Here is a 17,871-nt window from a genome sequence, read left to right on the forward strand (position 1 = left end):
TACACTTTTTTCCTTTGCTTTTTGACACAGTATGGCCTTTTCGCAGACAATTGATGCATAAGGAGGCTGACTTAAAAAACTCGAACCTTTGCATTACAGAGAGACGCCCAAACGGGCTGCAATTCTGTAGTGAATGATCTTCTGCATTGCAATAGCTACAAGTTTGCTGAGGCTTGCTGTTGGAGGAGGAACACGAAAATTGATGCGATATTTTTGGAAGACTAAACAATGTTGAAATATTATTCATAAAGATGAGGCATTCGTTATCGTAAACCTTTTTTAAACTGGCCATCGGCTTTTCGTAATTACTATCGGTGACTTGGTAAGCTTTAACTGTTCCTAAAGCTTTACCAGAGAGACATGAAATTAAATGGTTAAATTTTTCGATAACTGGAATGCTGGCATCTTTATGAACCAAAGTTTCGAAGAGGCTAATAAAATTTTTAAATTCCGAATAATTTCCACTAAATTTTGGCAATGCCAAATTCGGAAGTCGCGCACGAGTTGGTGCTGCCGCAGCTGATCCCGGAGTTTCGCTGATGGCTGCTGTCTTAATGGCAGATAATAATGACATCAATTTTGCCTTGGTCACGATGCTAAGTTCTTCCAACTCGTCGCCATATTCATCGCCACTATCTATTTCTTCTATCTGTTCTTGGATTTGATTTGCCTTGTTAATTGAAGCATTTAAGTTTTCGAGTCGACATTTCAATTCTTCTTCTAAAATCGGAATCGAACCCTGTTCCAGCCGCTCGTTTAATCGGCGAATGGTTCTGACCCTATTTTGGAGCTTGCTTTTTAACTCCTCCAGAAGAGATTTATTCTTTGTGTCCTGGCTCATTTTTACGAATTAATTAAATTAATTTTCCCAAGAATGATAATAATGGCCGAAAATTATTGTTTAAAGCAGAAAGACGACGAAAGTATTAATTATAGCTTTCGAATCTAATATAAATAATATCAAAATAATATCAAATAAACACTCAATTAAAAATAATAAAAATATATATATATATATAAATATTCTTTTTAATTTAATAAATATTTAATATTAATAATTAATTAATTAATATTACAAATTAATATTTTTATTTTGTTCGAAAAGTCTATTAAATATTTTTTCTGATGACAATAATTTATTTAATTGAAACGAGTCACGCAGTATCAATAATAATAGTGGGTGCAAGTGACGCCGAAAAGTGTATACCCGACAAAAACAGGGTAGCGCGTCACTTGGCGGTCTGCCAATCAAATGACCGAAAAATAGTATACCCGACAAAAACAGGGTAGCGCGTCATTTGGCGGTCCGCCAATCAAATGACCGAAAAAGAGTATACCCGACAAAAACAGGGTAGCGCGTCACTTGGCGGTCCGCTAATCTAAGCGCGCCAAACTAAAATAGCCCAACAACAACAACGACTACACCGGCACACAAGCGAAAGCGAAAACGAAAAAGTTCACCGCTGCAGCTGCTAGTATATAAGGCTTTATGTATTGGTGCGCAAGCTTGGATTAACTTCCCAACTATTAAAGCGAGTTCTAACGAGAGAGGAGGGGAAGGGGGCGACAGTGATTGCAATGTAATACAATAAATAACATAAATAAATGTTGCGTCCAAGTGCGGTTCAATTTTATGTATGTATATGTTAATTTTAGACAATCTATATACAGTCGAGTCCCGATAATTCGAAATGGCAGGGGGATCACTTTTTTTACGAATTAATTAAATTAATTTTCCCAAGAATGATAATAATGGCCGAAAATTATTGTTTAAAGCAGAAAGACGACGAAAGTATTAATTATAGCTTTCGAATCTAATATAAATAATATCAAAATAATATCAAATAAACACTCAATTAAAAATAATAAAAATATATATATATATATAAATATTCTTTTTAATTTAATAAATATTTAATATTAATAATTAATTAATTAATATTACAAATTAATATTTTTATTTTGTTCGAAAAGTCTATTAAATATTTTTTCTGATGACAATAATTTATTTAATTGAAACGAGTCACGCAGTATCAATAATAATAGTGGGTGCAAGTGACGCCGAAAAGTGTATACCCGACAAAAACAGGGTAGCGCGTCACTTGGCGGTCTGCCAATCAAATGACCGAAAAATAGTATACCCGACAAAAACAGGGTAGCGCGTCATTTGGCGGTCCGCCAATCAAATGACCGAAAAAGAGTATACCCGACAAAAACAGGGTAGCGCGTCACTTGGCGGTCCGCTAATCTAAGCGCGCCAAACTAAAATAGCCCAACAACAACAACGACTACACCGGCACACAAGCGAAAGCGAAAACGAAAAAGTTCACCGCTGCAGCTGCTAGTATATAAGGCTTTATGTATTGGTGCGCAAGCTTGGATTAACTTCCCAACTATTAAAGCGAGTTCTAACGAGAGAGGAGGGGAAGGGGGCGACAGTGATTGCAATGTAATACAATAAATAACATAAATAAATGTTGCGTCCAAGTGCGGTTCAATTTTATGTATGTATATGTTAATTTTAGACAATCTATATACAGTCGAGTCCCGATAATTCGAAATGGCAGGGGGATCACTTTTTTTACGAATTAGACGGGAATTCGATTTATCGAGATTTCTATTTAAAGTGGCTCAAAAATGAAAGAGTCGAATAAACGTGGTTTTTACATTTCACATCATGTTTACATATGTATTTAGCTTAATTAAAATTAAACAAACATAATTAATATGTACATTCATTTTTACGTTTTTCAAATTAAAGGAAAATTAAACAAAAAATTAACAAACAAAATTAAGCAGAAACATTAAATTATTAAAAACGAAAATTCAAGCTTTAAAATAATTGGTAATTTTTGATTGCTTCGTGTTTTTTCTTTTATTTTTTCCATTGCGTTTTCTAAACCTATTAGGTTGTCAAACACACTATTTGGCACATCATGAGTCGAAAAATAATGTTTAAGTTGAGGAATTAATGCTCTGGTTTGTAAATTCTATAAAATTTCTTCTCCGTTCTGATTTCTGCAAAATCTAACAAAATATTTCGCATCGCATTACGATTTATAAGACGTTTCGAAACAAAATTACGATTTATAAGAGGTTCAATATTCTTTGCGTTGCGCCAAATACTACGAATTAACGAGGGGAACAAAATGTATGGAATTTTTACGAATTAACCAGTTTTTTCAAGGGGACAGCATTTTTTACGAATTATCGCTATTTTCGATTTAGCGGGGTACGAATTATCGGGATTCGACTGTAATTGAATAAATACATGCAATGTTGCTCTACTATAAATACGTATGTGCCAAGAATTGAAAGCGAGGTGCAATATTTCAGCACAAGACAATAAACAATAAATTTATTTTACTCCAGCTTTCAATTTTTTGCACAAATACCTCTGATTGGTGATATATATATATATAAATATATTCCAGCTGCCACTTTCCTGTGCTTCTTGCTCCCTCGTTGATGGCAGTAGTTGGCGCAGCAGAGTTTTTTCGCGACCGACACGGTTAATTTATTTAAATTATTTAATTAAATTAATTTCACACAGCGCGTCGCGGGCAACAATTTCTACAAGCACTAATCACTGGCTTGTTCAACTGCACTTATGTATTTTTATATTTTTTATATATATGTATGTATTTATATGTATATATATATATACTGTGTCACTGTCACTATTATTTATTATTTAATTATGTTGCCAATTTTTGTCTTTTCCACCCGGGGGCACCATGAATTTTTTAATTAGTTTATTAAAAAAATTAAAATTAACGAAAACCGAGTTGTGGTGGCAGACTTGGCACGAACGAAAAAAGTGGTGCGTCGCTTCGAGTTCAAAAATGCGAATCCCTATATTTTCTAGCTTAGCCTAGCTTATGCTAAGGTTGGCGAAGGCGAGGCGAATTCGCGAAGAGCGCGAGAGAGCTTTATTGCGCTCTCGCCTTCGCCCTAAACTAACTACACTAAACTTCAAAATTATGAATTCAGCCAACAGTGATGATCTGGCGTTCCTGCCAGGCATTTCCAAGCAGTACCTATTGCTTCTATTGCCCTTTTTTGTCTTTTCCGAGTTTGTAGTGTGTAAATCAGTATGTAGTTGTCCTAATTCGTAAGAAAGATATGGGTGTAATGGGTGAGATGATATGATTTTATGATGTGATTCGTCCAATTCCGAAAGTGTTTCTTCGTAGTTCTTAAAGTTAAAAATGTGGATGATTTTAAATGTTCCGTATTGTTTAGCTACCAGTCCAGTTTCAAGTGAGATGATTTGCGAATTGGAATAATCGAGCACCGTGGTTATCCCCAAGCATGTTGGTAAAAAAAAGTCTGAAAATTTATGTTCTTATATTATTTTTATGAATGATGATTGATTAGGAAATCGCATAATTTCGGTTAATGTTGAATGAAATCTTTCTATTTGTCCATTACTTGTCGATGAATACGGGGCTGTGGTATGTACTGATATCTTAAGTTGGTCTTCTAGCATGAACCTTATTGCAGCCGAGCTTAGTGCTCGTTCGTTATCCATTACTATTATTTTCGGCATACCGAAAGCAATAAGCATTTCTCTTAGTGGATTTTTTATGTCTTCTGATGCTCTTGACTCTAAAATATTTACTTGTGCATATTTGGAGAATTTATCGATACCTGTTAATACGCTTTGTTTTCGTGTAATGTAAATATCTACGTGAATAATTTCTCCTGGGTAATTTGGGATGGGTGTTGGTTGTATTTCTCTTTTTGGGGGGTGTCTGTCGTACTTTGATTCTTTACAAGTTTGACAGAGTTAAACTATGGCTTGAAATTTCTTTTGGGCCTACGGAAAAAATAGCTCTTCAAAATTTGCGTTTTGTTTTCTTTTGCATCTCTATGTGCTCTTTTATGTTCTAAAGTGATAATTTCATTTTGCTGTAATTCTGAACTTACGTCTTCTACTTCATTTTGTGTAAATCTTATTTTATATGATTTAAAATATGTTGGGTAAATATTTGGTATTTTACCCATAACCTCTTCAGATGTGAAAATTCCGTTTATGAGTTTAGGGTCAAGTATGTTTGTCAAGATTGCAATGAGTTTTTCCTCCGTGTAGGACTTCTGTTTTATGATATGTCTGTGATATGTTGGAAATGGAATTTCAAAATTATAAGAGTTTGTATCTGTGGTCATTAAATCGAGTTGGTTTTTGAACACGTTAATGGGTGCTTCTACTGAAAATGTGAGATTGTGTAATGAGCTTTCGTCACTATGGATTGTTTCTGATGAACTTATTGAATTGATTTCTGGGGGGGCTCAAGACAATGCATCTGCTACTACATTAGCAACTCCGGTCTTGTACCTGATCTCGTGGTTATATTCACCAATGAGATCTCTCCAGCGCCTTAGCTTTCCGTTATGGTTATTTACGCTATTTGAAAAACTCAAGGGCTGATGATCGGTGTAACATATATTACTACTTTTGAATATCCATAAAGATAATGTCTTAGACTTTGGAGAGCCCAAACGATTGCGAGCATCTCTCTTTCGTTTGTAGCATAGTTTTCTTCAGTTTTCGATAGAGTACGTAAAATAAATTTTATTGGTCTATGATTTTGTTCTAGCACTGCACCTATTGCATAGCTGGAGGCGTCTGTAGTCAGTTGGAATTCTTTTCCGAAATCTGGATATGTAAGAGTCATATCCCTGGAGACGACAGTGTTTTTAAGTTTCTTGAATGCCAATATAGCTTCTTTGTCCAAGTTTATAGCGGTTTTGCTTGACTTAGTCTTAGATATACGGTCTTCTTCGCCTCTTAGGAGAATGGTTAAAGGCTTTGCTATTTTTGCATAGTCTTTGATGAAACGCCTGTAATACCCAGTCATGCCCAAAAAAGAATGTTGGTCCTTTAAAGTTTTTGGTACTGGGAATTTCGTAATTGATTTTATTTTGTCTATATTGGTTTTAACACCATTTTCTGATATTGTGTACCCCAAAAAGTCTACTTTATTTTTTAAGAAAATGGCATTTTTCTATGTGTACTCTCATGTTGGCATTTTGAAAAGTTGAAAATACTTTTTCAAGGTTTCGGTCATGTTCTACCTCATCCTTACTATAAACTATAATGTCGTCTATGTATACGTAGCAGATTTTTCCTATGTGTTCTCTCAATATGTCGTCTAAAGCTCTTTTGAAAAATAGATGGAGAATTTTTTAAGCCAAATGGAAGTCTTGGAAATTCATATTTTCCTCCATTCACAACGAATGCTGTTTTCGCTATATCCGTATCTTTTAGTGGTTTTTGATGGAAGCCACTCTTCAGATCTAACACCAAAAAATATTTGTTGCAAAACTTGGAATGCTATAATTTCGTCAATTTCGGGAATTGGGTACCGATCTGAGATAGTAACACCATTTAGTTTCCTATAGTCAATTACTAATCTGTATTTCTTTTCTTCGGACTGACCGGACTTTTTCGGAACTACCCAAACTAGTGCGTTATATGGTGATCTTAAGGGTCTTATAATGCCGTCTTTAAGAATCTCGTTTATTTGTTTTTTAACTTCTTGTCTTAACGATGTTGGGTATGGGTAGTGTTTTCCGTATACTGGGGAGTCTGACGAAGTTCCAATTTGACCTACTACTTTGGTTGTGTATGAAAGTTTTGTATCGGGGTCGGCAAAGAGACTTTTGTGACTTTTAACGTGACGATTTATAATTAATTTTTGTGATTCGGTCATATGACTAATTTGTGGTCCGATTGTATTAACTGCCTGTGTAATTATTTTGTGAATTTTAATATTATTTTTATTTTCGAGAACTAATGCGTCGTTTTTGACGTCTATTATTGCCCCTAGACTTTTCAATGTGTCGTTGCCTAGAATACCTTGAAAAGTTTTTAAAGTATTTAATAAAAAGAATTTCATCGGTGCATCGGAAAGGTTAGTGAGCTTAAGCATAGCATGGTGCGTTATTTTGGTATTTCCTCCGACTGAATTGACGGAGAAAACTTTTTCATGAAGTTTGGGTTTTGGTACTAATTGGTTTTGGATGTAATTTTGGTTTGAACCGGTGTCAATTAAAAATTTTAGCATTTTCCCGTTTCCCATGGTTACTTTAAAGTAGAGTAGCGAGGAACGATTTACTCTAAAAAATGTAGTTCTGAACTGTCTATATATTCTTGTTGATCGTCATCGGCTTGCCATGCGTATTCCTCTTGTAGGTCATTTACGTTGTTTTCTTCTGTTAACTGGCTATAATCTTGTTCTGAGAGAAATGAGTCCTCTTCTGTGTCTTGTTGTGCTGCAGTATCTGAGTCTGTGTAAATATGGAATCGCCTTTGTATTTTGTTAACATTTTGAACATTAGCTGAACTGAACTGGTTCATGTAATTAATATGACGCGAACGAATTGATTGATCAACATCCATAGGTACTGACTTTGGTTGTGGCCGTGGGGGAATATTTGGTGCGCCATAAGGTGCTACCTGTTTTACGAAAGTCTGATTGTACGGTTTGGGTTGATTAAACTGAGCAAGTGGAGGTTTTCTAATTGTGGATGTTATTTGCGACTGATTCCGATAATGGTATAGGTGTGGAGGAAAGTTTTGCTTTGTAGATACTATGCGGTAAGGTTGTGGAGGTTTAGGGGGTAATATTGGTAAATTTCCGAAATACGGGGTTTTTGGTGTCAAAAGTCGAGTCGATCTTGCCATGTCCGTCTGTTAGTCTGTCCGTCCGTTTCTACGCAAAATAGTATCTCAGTTTTAAGGGGTTACATGGGTTTCCTCGGGCAAAAAACGACCTCATTTCAATATTTTTTTTTTGCCTATATATATATTTATAAATATAATATATTTTAATGCAACTTTTTATTATTTTAAAGAGAGATATTTAATAACCATTTTGTAAATAAAAAAATAATAATAATATGGCAGTCCCTCAGGTGACTCCGCGTTATCAGCAAACTTCTTTCAGGATTATTTGAAATAAAAACAAGAAAGGAAGCTAACTTCGGCACGCCGATGTTTATATACCCTTGCAGATAGAACTTCGATGACCAAGAAATACATTCAATATAAATTATATATATTTATGTTAAAAGAACAATGAAGTAATACCTGCTTTCATTTAATTCACCTATACTTATTATATTTTCAGATTTACATTCACAGATTTGCATTTTTGCTCCACATCTAACTATCGTTTGTATGGCACCTATATGATATAGTCGTCCGATGATCATAAAATTTGACACAAAATTTAAGACTGATATAAAATGGATATATCTTAAATTTGATCAAAATCTGCTGAAAACTGAAAATGTTATAATTTTTAATTGAATTAATTTCTCGATCGTTCCTATGGGAGCTATATGAAATAGTCGTCCGATTTTCGTAAAATTATACACAAAATTGTAGAATAATATGAAATGGATATAACTTGAGTTTGATAAAAATCTATTGAAAACTGAATATATATATATTTTTTTTTTTGTAAAAATTTGCCTATCATTTGTATGGCAGCTATATGATATAGTTGTCCGATCCTGCCTGTTTCGACATATATATAGTATATAGAAGACTAACTAACTGAGAGACTAGTTCGCGTAGAAACGTACGGACGGGCTCGGCTAGATCGACTTCGTGCTTCCTTTACTGCGTTGCAAACTTCTGACTGAAATTATAATAAAACAAGAAAGGAAGCTAACTTCGGCACGCCGAAGTTTATATACACTTGCAGATAGAACTTCTATGAATAGGAATCCATACAATATAAATTATATATATTTGTTTTAAAAAACAATGAAGTAATAGCTGCTTTCATTTCATTCACTTTTACATATTATATTTGCAGTTTTACAATCACAGATGTGAATTTTTCTCCACATCTAACGATCGTTTGTATGGCAACTATATGATATAGTCGTCCGATTTTCATAAAATTTCACACAAAATTTAAGACTGATAAAAAATGTCTTTTCCTCAAATTTGATGAAAATCAGCTGAAAACTGAAAAAGTTATACATTTAATTGTATTAATTTCTCGATCGTTCCTATGGGAGCTATATGATATAGTAGTCCGATTTTCATAAAATTTAGTGCAATATTGTAGAGTATAGTACAATGACTATATCTCAAATTTGATCCAATTCTATTGAAAACTGAACAAGTTAAAATTTTTTTTGTACAAATTTTCCAATCATTCCTATGGCAGCTATATGATATAGTCGCCCGATCCGGCCTGTTCCGACATATATACGAGTGAGAGTATATAGAAGGCTAACTACAAAGTTTCATTCAGATAGCTTTAAAACTGAGAGACTAGTTTGCGTAGAAACGGACAGACGGACAGAAGGACAGACGGACAGACGGACAGCCGGACATGGCTAGATCGACTCGGCTGTTGATCCTGATCAAGAATATATATGTATATTTTATAACTTTATATAGTCGGAGCTGCCTCCTTCACTGCGTTGCAAACTTCTGACTGAAATTATAATACCCTGCAAGGGTATAAAAATACGTCTTTTAGTAAAGACAATACACTAGGTATTGAACAAAGGAAGTGAAAATTGGATTTTCGTTTTTATAAAAAACTCTTTCATCTTTCCAAGTGAACGGACGTGTTTTTTTTCTTGCGCCAGGGGTTAACTTAAATTTTCTATTTTGTGTTAATAACTTCGCGTTCACATCGCGTGCGCATGCACGCAGCTTTTCAACGGTGTTGAATTCCTCTGTGTGAAGCTATCTATCAAAGGTAGCTTCATTTTTATTACCTGTTCCTACATACCTCCACTGTCGGAACTTCCTATTTATTGGAATCACCTTTCCGCTATTCAGATGGTTTCCAGTAAACTTTTGGATAGAGACCAGTTGGTAGTCCTAGGAGATTTTAATATCCCTGGTGCTATTTGGTGCTCAAATAATTCCACCAATACTCTCCATACACCTACACAACATGACTTTATCGCTGGCTTGTTCGACATTTCGCTGTCTCAAGTCAACCATGTTCGAAATTCCTTACAGCGCTTGCTTGATCTTTGCTTCGTCTCTGATCCTGCAAGAGTCAGTTTAGCAAGGGTGGCGCCTCTGACGCAGCCCGAAGATCCTTATCATCCAACTTTCGATGTGACTCTTGATATTGGGTGTGACGTACAGAATATTTCTGACCGTCCAGCCAATAAAGTCCTATGTTTTCGCAAGACGGACTTTGAACGGCTGAATAATTTTATATATGAGTTCAATTGGTCCGATCTATACATGTGTATTGACATGGCAGTTGCCGTGGATTTTTTTTTCAGTGCCATGAATTAATTTTTTACTGAATGTGTTCCGTTATATTATCCGCCAAGCTCGAAAAAGCCGCCGTGGTTTACTAAAAAGTTGAGCCGACTCAAAAATAAAAAAATCTAGACTGTATGCTAAATTTAAATTCACCAGTTCTCAATCTGCCCTTTCATCTTATTTATCAGCTCGGTCAAGTTTTACCGTGCTGAACGCGCGGTGTTATAAAAACTATTTAACTCGTTGTAGGGCCCAGTTCTCACAGGACCCAAACAGTTTTATAATTTCGTTAACACTAAACGTAAGTCTAAAACAAATCCTTCCTCGCTTATATTTGAAAATACTACCGCAAATAATGATCAGGCAATAGCCAATCTACTTTCGCAGTTTTTTCAAACAATTTATGCAAACTCCTCGTATTTACACCAGACTTATTCCTCCGACATACCCAAATCAAACTTAATTTTCTGTCCTAGCCTAAACGAAAGCTCTCTCCTTTTAGATCTTCATCGTGTCAAGTCAGTTTATTCGCCAGGTCCCGACGGAATTCCTGGCTGTGTGCTCAGGAATTATGCCGACGCCCTGTGCTATCCCCTTCTGAAATTGTTTACCTTGTCCCCAGAAACCTCCCACTTTCCCATTATTTGGAAGGAATCGTTTATTATTCCTCTCCACAAAAAAGGTAGCAAATTGGATGCCAGCAATTATAGAGGAAACTATTTGAAAACATTATCACCCCTCACTTACAGCACCTTTGTAGATCAGTTAATTCTCCATGTCAACATGGTTTTATTAAGCGAAGATCTTCCTATATTATAAAGCGCTTCTATAATAATTTTCAGACAGATGTAATCTATACTGATTTCAGTAAAGCATTTGATTCTGTTAACCATTCTCTCCTCGTTAGAAAACTCGATTCAATGGGTTTTCCATTTGATCTTCTTAATTGGATCTCAAGTTATATGAATGGCAGGACGCAAAAGGTCCTCTTTAAGAATAAGTTATCCAATGTTCTTAGGGTTACATCTGGTGTCCCGCAAGCAAGCCATTTGGGACCCTTATTGTCGATTTGCCCAAAGTCTTGACTAACTCCAGAGTGCTTATGTACGCGGATGACGTCAAGCTTTGTGTGCAATATTATACCGTTGCCAGCCTGTTGGATTTACAAACAGATCTCAATAATTTTCAAACTTGGTGCCGTGTAAACTTATTAAACTTAAATGGCTCGCTGAACTGCTGCTCTTTGGAAAGAATTAATTCTGTTGTTTGGGCGTCCGCTTGGACCCAAAACTTGACTTTATTTTCGTCTATGGCGAATAGAGTCAGGGGTGTGCTTGGATTTATTAAACGGTGGTCGAAGGAATTCAATGACCCCTATGTTACTAAATCCTTATATACTTCTTTAGTTCGTCCTATCTTAGAATATGGATGCTGCGTATAGAGCCCTTAGTATGGCGTCCATAGTAAACGCATCGAGTCGGTTCAAGAGAACTTTTTACTTTTCGCTCTACGCGGTTTAAATTGGGATGCAAACCAAAGATTACCTTCCTACTCTAATAGACTCTTATTAATAAACTTGCCGTCCTGAGCCAATCGTAAAACGATGCTAGGGATAACCTTTATTTTTAACCTTATCCATGGTGATGTAGAAAGTGCTGAGTTGTTGAGTCAGCTTAATTTCCACGTACCATGTAGAACTACTAGATCCTATATCCCATTAGTGTTGCGCCATTGTAGAACCTCCTTCGAACTGCATGAACCTTGTAAAGTCTTATGTGAAATTTATAATGATTTGTACACACTAATCTCCAACGTAGATACCCTTCCCAAATTAAAATCTTTAATACTAACACAGTTAGTAAACATGCAAGCTAACAATCTGGCAGCACGCCGGTAGTCAATTTCCTCGTATTCTGTCCGATATTTTCCATTGCGCCTACTAACACCTAACCCAAACAGGCACGTGCCTGGTGTCATACGAGCCACTTGAAGGTACTGACCGTAGTGGATCAACGTCCATATATGTAAAAAAAAAAAAAAAACACAAATTTCGATCAACATTTTTCGAATTTTTTTTTTAATAATAATTAAAAAAAAACTATCGTTCAATACCTTGTAAATGATATTTCAAAGACGTGAAAAATTTCATTAATCTCGTTTGAATAGTTCGGTAGTTCTTGACAACCGACTTTGAAAACATAGTTTAGAGAAAAACGCTTTTAAAGTTTTAAGAGACAATAAGAGTGGGAAAAAAATGTCTTTTTTACTGATATTGAATCGTCGATTTCTGGGCCATAGCCAGCTCCAGCTGCAATGTCCAGGGCATCCTGGCTTCACGAGTCTCACTGGCTATCAACAGACGAGCTGCAACTGCGTTATACTACTATGCGCTCAGCCTATACCTGATTTCTAGCGTCCACCTTTCAAGCCTGTATCTCCGAAACTAATAGTCGGATAAACTTGCAAATTTAGGACAATATTCTAGAGATGTTATAGAATTCACTAAGACACCATGTCACCCCTTAAAGCTATTTAAATGAAACTTTGCAATTAGTCGTCTATATACTCTCACTCGGAAAGGGCCGGATCGGACAACTGTCATAGCTGCCATAGGAACGATCGAAAAATTGTTTGAAAAAAAAAAAAATTGTCTTTTCCTGTTTTCAACTAATTTTCATCAAAGTTCAAATATAGCAATTTAATACTATTTTAAAATTTTGTTTTAATATAACATAGTTACATATAAAATATAACATACAACATAGTGACAATCGAAATATAAATACAATTAAAAATTATAATTAAAACGCAAAACCGTACATTTAAATATATACATATAGGTGAGTGAAATGAAATCAGGCATTATTTCATTGTTTTATATTCAGTAACATAAATAATAAAGGACTTAAAAATTTCCTGCAGTACCATTTATCAGTAATTAATCAACGATTTGTTGATGATGATTCATCGATTAATGGCCATAAAAATTACTGATGAATTCAGCATGGGCATGTCCTAGGCTGTCACCAACAACAATTAATCAACAATTCATCAACACTCATTAACGGGCGAGCCATGGTACTGTCAACGACAGCCGACGAGTGTACCGTCGTAACTGTATCGTGGGCAGAGCGTCGGCTCGGTAGAAGTCGCAGTCGGCGAGTTAATGACTGTTGATGACAGTCATAACTTTGTGAATAAATCGTACAAAAAGAGGCAGACCAATATTTGCTGTCTTCTCTACATAGTCTGAAAAGAATAAAAAAAAGCTTTTTTATAACACTAGGAAACCTGGCGAACTCCCTTTCGCCACCAGATGGCTTTGTTTTATTTTGTTTGGTGATTAAAAAATGAAAAAATTTTTTTTTTTTTTTTTTTAATTTGAAAAGTAATGGATCCATTATTGAACTTTAACGTATTGCAATATCGGCATATAGTCGTCATTGGTCCAATATCTAAATTTTCATTATCACTGGAGTTCTCAGTGGAATCATATTGGAATGCCAATCGATTGTATGGTGCCAATGATCTTCGTGTCCTCACGCGTTGGCTCAATTGGTCGTTTTCTTTTATTATATCTTACTTCGCTAAGTTCTGTGAATACACTTGTTGATGATGTCCGACTTGCTTTAATCAATGAATATATAATGCGTGTTTCAAATTATACCATTGGATGACCTAATTTATATTTATACCATCCAATCAATTCTTGAAATATAAAAGATGTTAATGTTGCATTGCATTGCATTGCATGTACATATTCAATTAATCTATATATATAAAAATGCTCTGTTCGTGTCTACTTCCTTCATAGACTTGAAAAGTTCTAAACCGTTTAAGCCCAAATTTTTACACAACATGCTTTGAGGTTCCAGCTCGGTTATTGTCTACTTTTGATGTTGACAGCTTATCTGCGGTTGCAAATATATCAACTTTTTTAGCGTTTCCCCGTGCCCCTACTGCTGCGCCCTCTACAGGCAGCCAGCTGAATTGAAAGAAGAAACTTGAAAAGTTCTGAACCGTTTAAGCCCAAACTTTAACACAACATGCGTTGAGGTTCCAGCTCGGTTATTGTCTACTTTTGATGTTGATAGCTTATCTGCGGTTGCAAATATATCAATTTTTTTTCGCGTTTCCCCGTGCCCCTACTGCTGCGCCCTCTACATGCAGCCAGCTGAATCAAAGCATTTCCTGTCAAACATTCAAAACATATTGAAAGAAGAAATTGGAGATAAACATTTTATTTTTTTGTTCAGATTCAGTAAGAAACGAAGTCATGCCACCCAAGAAGTCGAGTTTGGGTCGTCGTACTCGCAATACAGAAGCAAACAGACTTAAGATTACGAATATGACTGACGAAGAACGGGCCTCCATCCGAGAGACTGAGCGGCTGAAAGCAATGCAGATGCACAACGAGGAATCAGCAGAAAGACGAGCAGATAGGTTTGAGAGAAAACGATTGAGAGTTAGGCAGTCGCGTTCTGCAGCAATCGATTTGATTCACTCTCAAAATAATGAACGCGACAGGGCAAGGGTAGCTGAAGCGCGTTTACAGCTTGCAGTAGATCAAAACCTGCAATACAATCGTCTTGCATTCAGATATAATCCAACTGTTGATTACAGCTCGAATCGCAATGTCGTTATTGGCCGGATGCATCAGGTCTGCATATACTGTCAGGCTCCTTCGATTGAATCAGACGAAACTTCGGTCCGAGGAATATATCCATTTGCGGGATGCTGTGATGAATGACAGTAATACAACCAACGTTTGAAAGCTCACGATTTTGCCATCCTAATACATAGGTAGTCCACGCCACATGCATGAATATGGTCAAAATGCCATGGCATATGTTCGTTGCTACGGCAGTCCAGACTTATTTATCACCTTCACATGCAATCCGTTTTGGTACGAGATAGTGCAGCTGTTATTTCCTGGACAATCGTCTAGGATAGGCATGACATCACAGCCCGTGTTTTCAGACAACAGCTCAAGTCACTGATGGATTTCATTGTGAAACATGGAGTTTTTGGATCTGTGCGGTGCTGGATGTATTCAGTAGAATGACAGAAGAGAGGATTGCCGCATGCGCACATACTAATTTGGCTGTATGATAAAATTACTCCAGACGAAATTAACAATGTGATATGCGCTGAGATTCCACGGGCAGAGGTTGATACGGATTTGCATGAAGTTGTCATCAAGAACATGATCCATGGCCCATGTGGTACCCTCAATCCAAGTTCACCATGCATGGTAGACGGGAAGTGTTCCAAGCGATATCCTCGAGCATTTGCAGCCAACACCGTAACAGGGGACGATGGATATCCTCTGTATAGGAGACGGTCAACTGAAGATGGCGGGACTTCGGCAACTTTAAAAATGAGAATTGGTGATATTGAGGTAGACAATCCTTGGGTGGTTCCATACTCACCCCTATTTTCAGTATCATACAAAGCGTACATCAACGTAGAATATTGCAATTCCGTGAAATCGATTAAATATAACCGCAAGTAACCGCAAGAATAAAGGCAGCGATATGGCAGTTTTTGGTGTTCAGGCAGAAAATGGTGACAGCAATGCAGTACGAGTTGTCGATGAAATCTCTCAATACCAGGCTGGAAGATACATAAGCAGTAACGAGGCTGCATGGCTAATTTTTTCGTTCCCAATTCATGACCGCTATCCAGCTGTAGTTCACTTGGCAGTCAATTTGGAGAATGGTCAACGTGTCTATTCACAGAACTAAATGTGCAAGAAAGAGTCCTGAATCCGCCAGCGACAACTCTGACTGCCTTCTTCACCTTATGCCAGGAAGATGCTTTTGCCAGAACCTTGATGTATTCAGAAGAGCCCTCTTAACCACAATATGCCACAGAGAAACGTGGCAGGGTACAGCTAGTATGTTATATTTTTGCGTAAAAGATCTTAGCAATCTTATTTTAAAATTTTATTACATGGGGAAACATGTTGCTGTGTCAAATTTAGTAAAAAAAAGGCACATTGGCTTTACATATAGTAATAAGCAGTTTTCAGTAATACAGTCATTAAGCCGTATTAGGAATCCTCTAAATACATTACGCCGCCCAGCCGTAAAATTCGGCTGGAGCCTATCGTTATACTTCGGCTTTTTGACAAGACCAATTAGATTTTGTTTATAAGATAAATGGACAACTAGGGATATTTCATCTTTCAAAATAAATTACCCTAACGAACCTAACGAAAAAATTTGCTCTTCTAAATTCTGGCCTCTTCCTAGGCTCTATCAGACCACTGCGCCGTCTACGTCTAACTCCGCCTCAAAAATTTAAATGTCCTATCAGAATGCAAGAGGCTTACGTTGTTAGCTTCGCAGCCTAAATTCTGATAGTCTTTTGTTTGCCGCTCAGGTTATTGTGTTCACAGAAACCTGGTTAAAGCGGGTGATTCTGAGCTCCGAAGTTTTTCCAGCTGTGTTCACAGAATATCGGCTTGATCGACCCATCAGGCGTGGGAGTGGTGTCCTCATAGCGGTGGACTCCTCACTCACGTCAGTATTATTAACTTTCGAGGTATGCAACGATGGTCAATTCCTCTGTGTGAAGCTATCTGTCAATGGTAGCTCTATTTTAATAACGTATTTATACATTCCTCCATTGTCGGAACTCCCTATTTATTGGAACCACCTTTCCGCTACTCAGATGGTTGCCAATAGGCTTTCGGATAGGGACTATTGGTAGTCCTAGGATATTTTAACTTCCCTGGGGGAAGCTGGTCCTAAAATAATTCCACAAATACCCTCCTAACATCTACTCAACATGACTTTATCGCTGGCGTGTTCGACATTTCACTGTCCCAAGTCAACCATGTACGAAATTACTTAGAGCGCTTGCTAGATCTTTGTTTTGTCTCAGATCCAACGATATTTAGTTTAGCCAGGGTTGCGCCTGTAACGCAACCCGAAGATCACTATCATCCTACATTTGATGTGAAATTTTCTACAATGAATGACTTCATTTTGAATACGCTTTTATTAGTTCGGGATGTATGTATGTATGTATGTAACGGAATCTTTGAACACTATTTTCGAGGGTTTCCAAATATCTGATAAGCCTGAAACTTTGCATACTTCTCAAGGACCGATGACAATGCAATAATTTGTTAAAAAATTTTTATTATCCTGATTAGGATCGTCAGGATTGATAAATTCTTTTTTTTTATAAATTCTCCGTAAGGGAGTAAGAGAGACAGATCTAGCGCATGCCTGTTTGCTGCTGGACAAGCTTATGTAGCACTTAGTCGTGTAAGAACCTTAGACGGTATTCGCATTGAAGAACTTTATTGCTCAAAGTTAACAGGAAAAGTTTGTAGTAGTTCGTAAGATATTTCATAATTTCATGTCCGCAAAAATTTATTATTATTTATTATTATAAATCGAACTAAAATACGAAAAATAACTTGTAAAATTAACAAAACACCCGTTTATAGGTACCCACTCTAAATAATAAAAAATAAATAATAGTTTAAAAAAACCACAATAAACACTTTTATAAATAACCGAACTAAAAAGAACAAAATAATTTATAATTACAAACAAAATTATTAAATTCAGAGCAATAGTATATAATTA

General features: G+C 36.3%; 1 protein-coding gene across 8 annotated transcripts in view; it reads left to right on the forward strand.

The window, feature by feature from the left end:
- LOC110184526 (ankyrin repeat and FYVE domain-containing protein 1-like) overlaps positions 1-17,871 on the forward strand; it is a 189,089-nt gene that overhangs the window by 33,763 nt on the left and 137,455 nt on the right. The gene's annotated exons all lie outside the window — the stretch shown is intronic.

The sequence above is a fragment of the Drosophila serrata genome, unplaced genomic scaffold (assembly GCF_035046125.1).
Source record: "Drosophila serrata isolate PLE 108 unplaced genomic scaffold, ASM3504612v1 contig_291, whole genome shotgun sequence".
Classification (NCBI taxonomy): Eukaryota; Metazoa; Arthropoda; class Insecta; order Diptera; family Drosophilidae; genus Drosophila; species Drosophila serrata.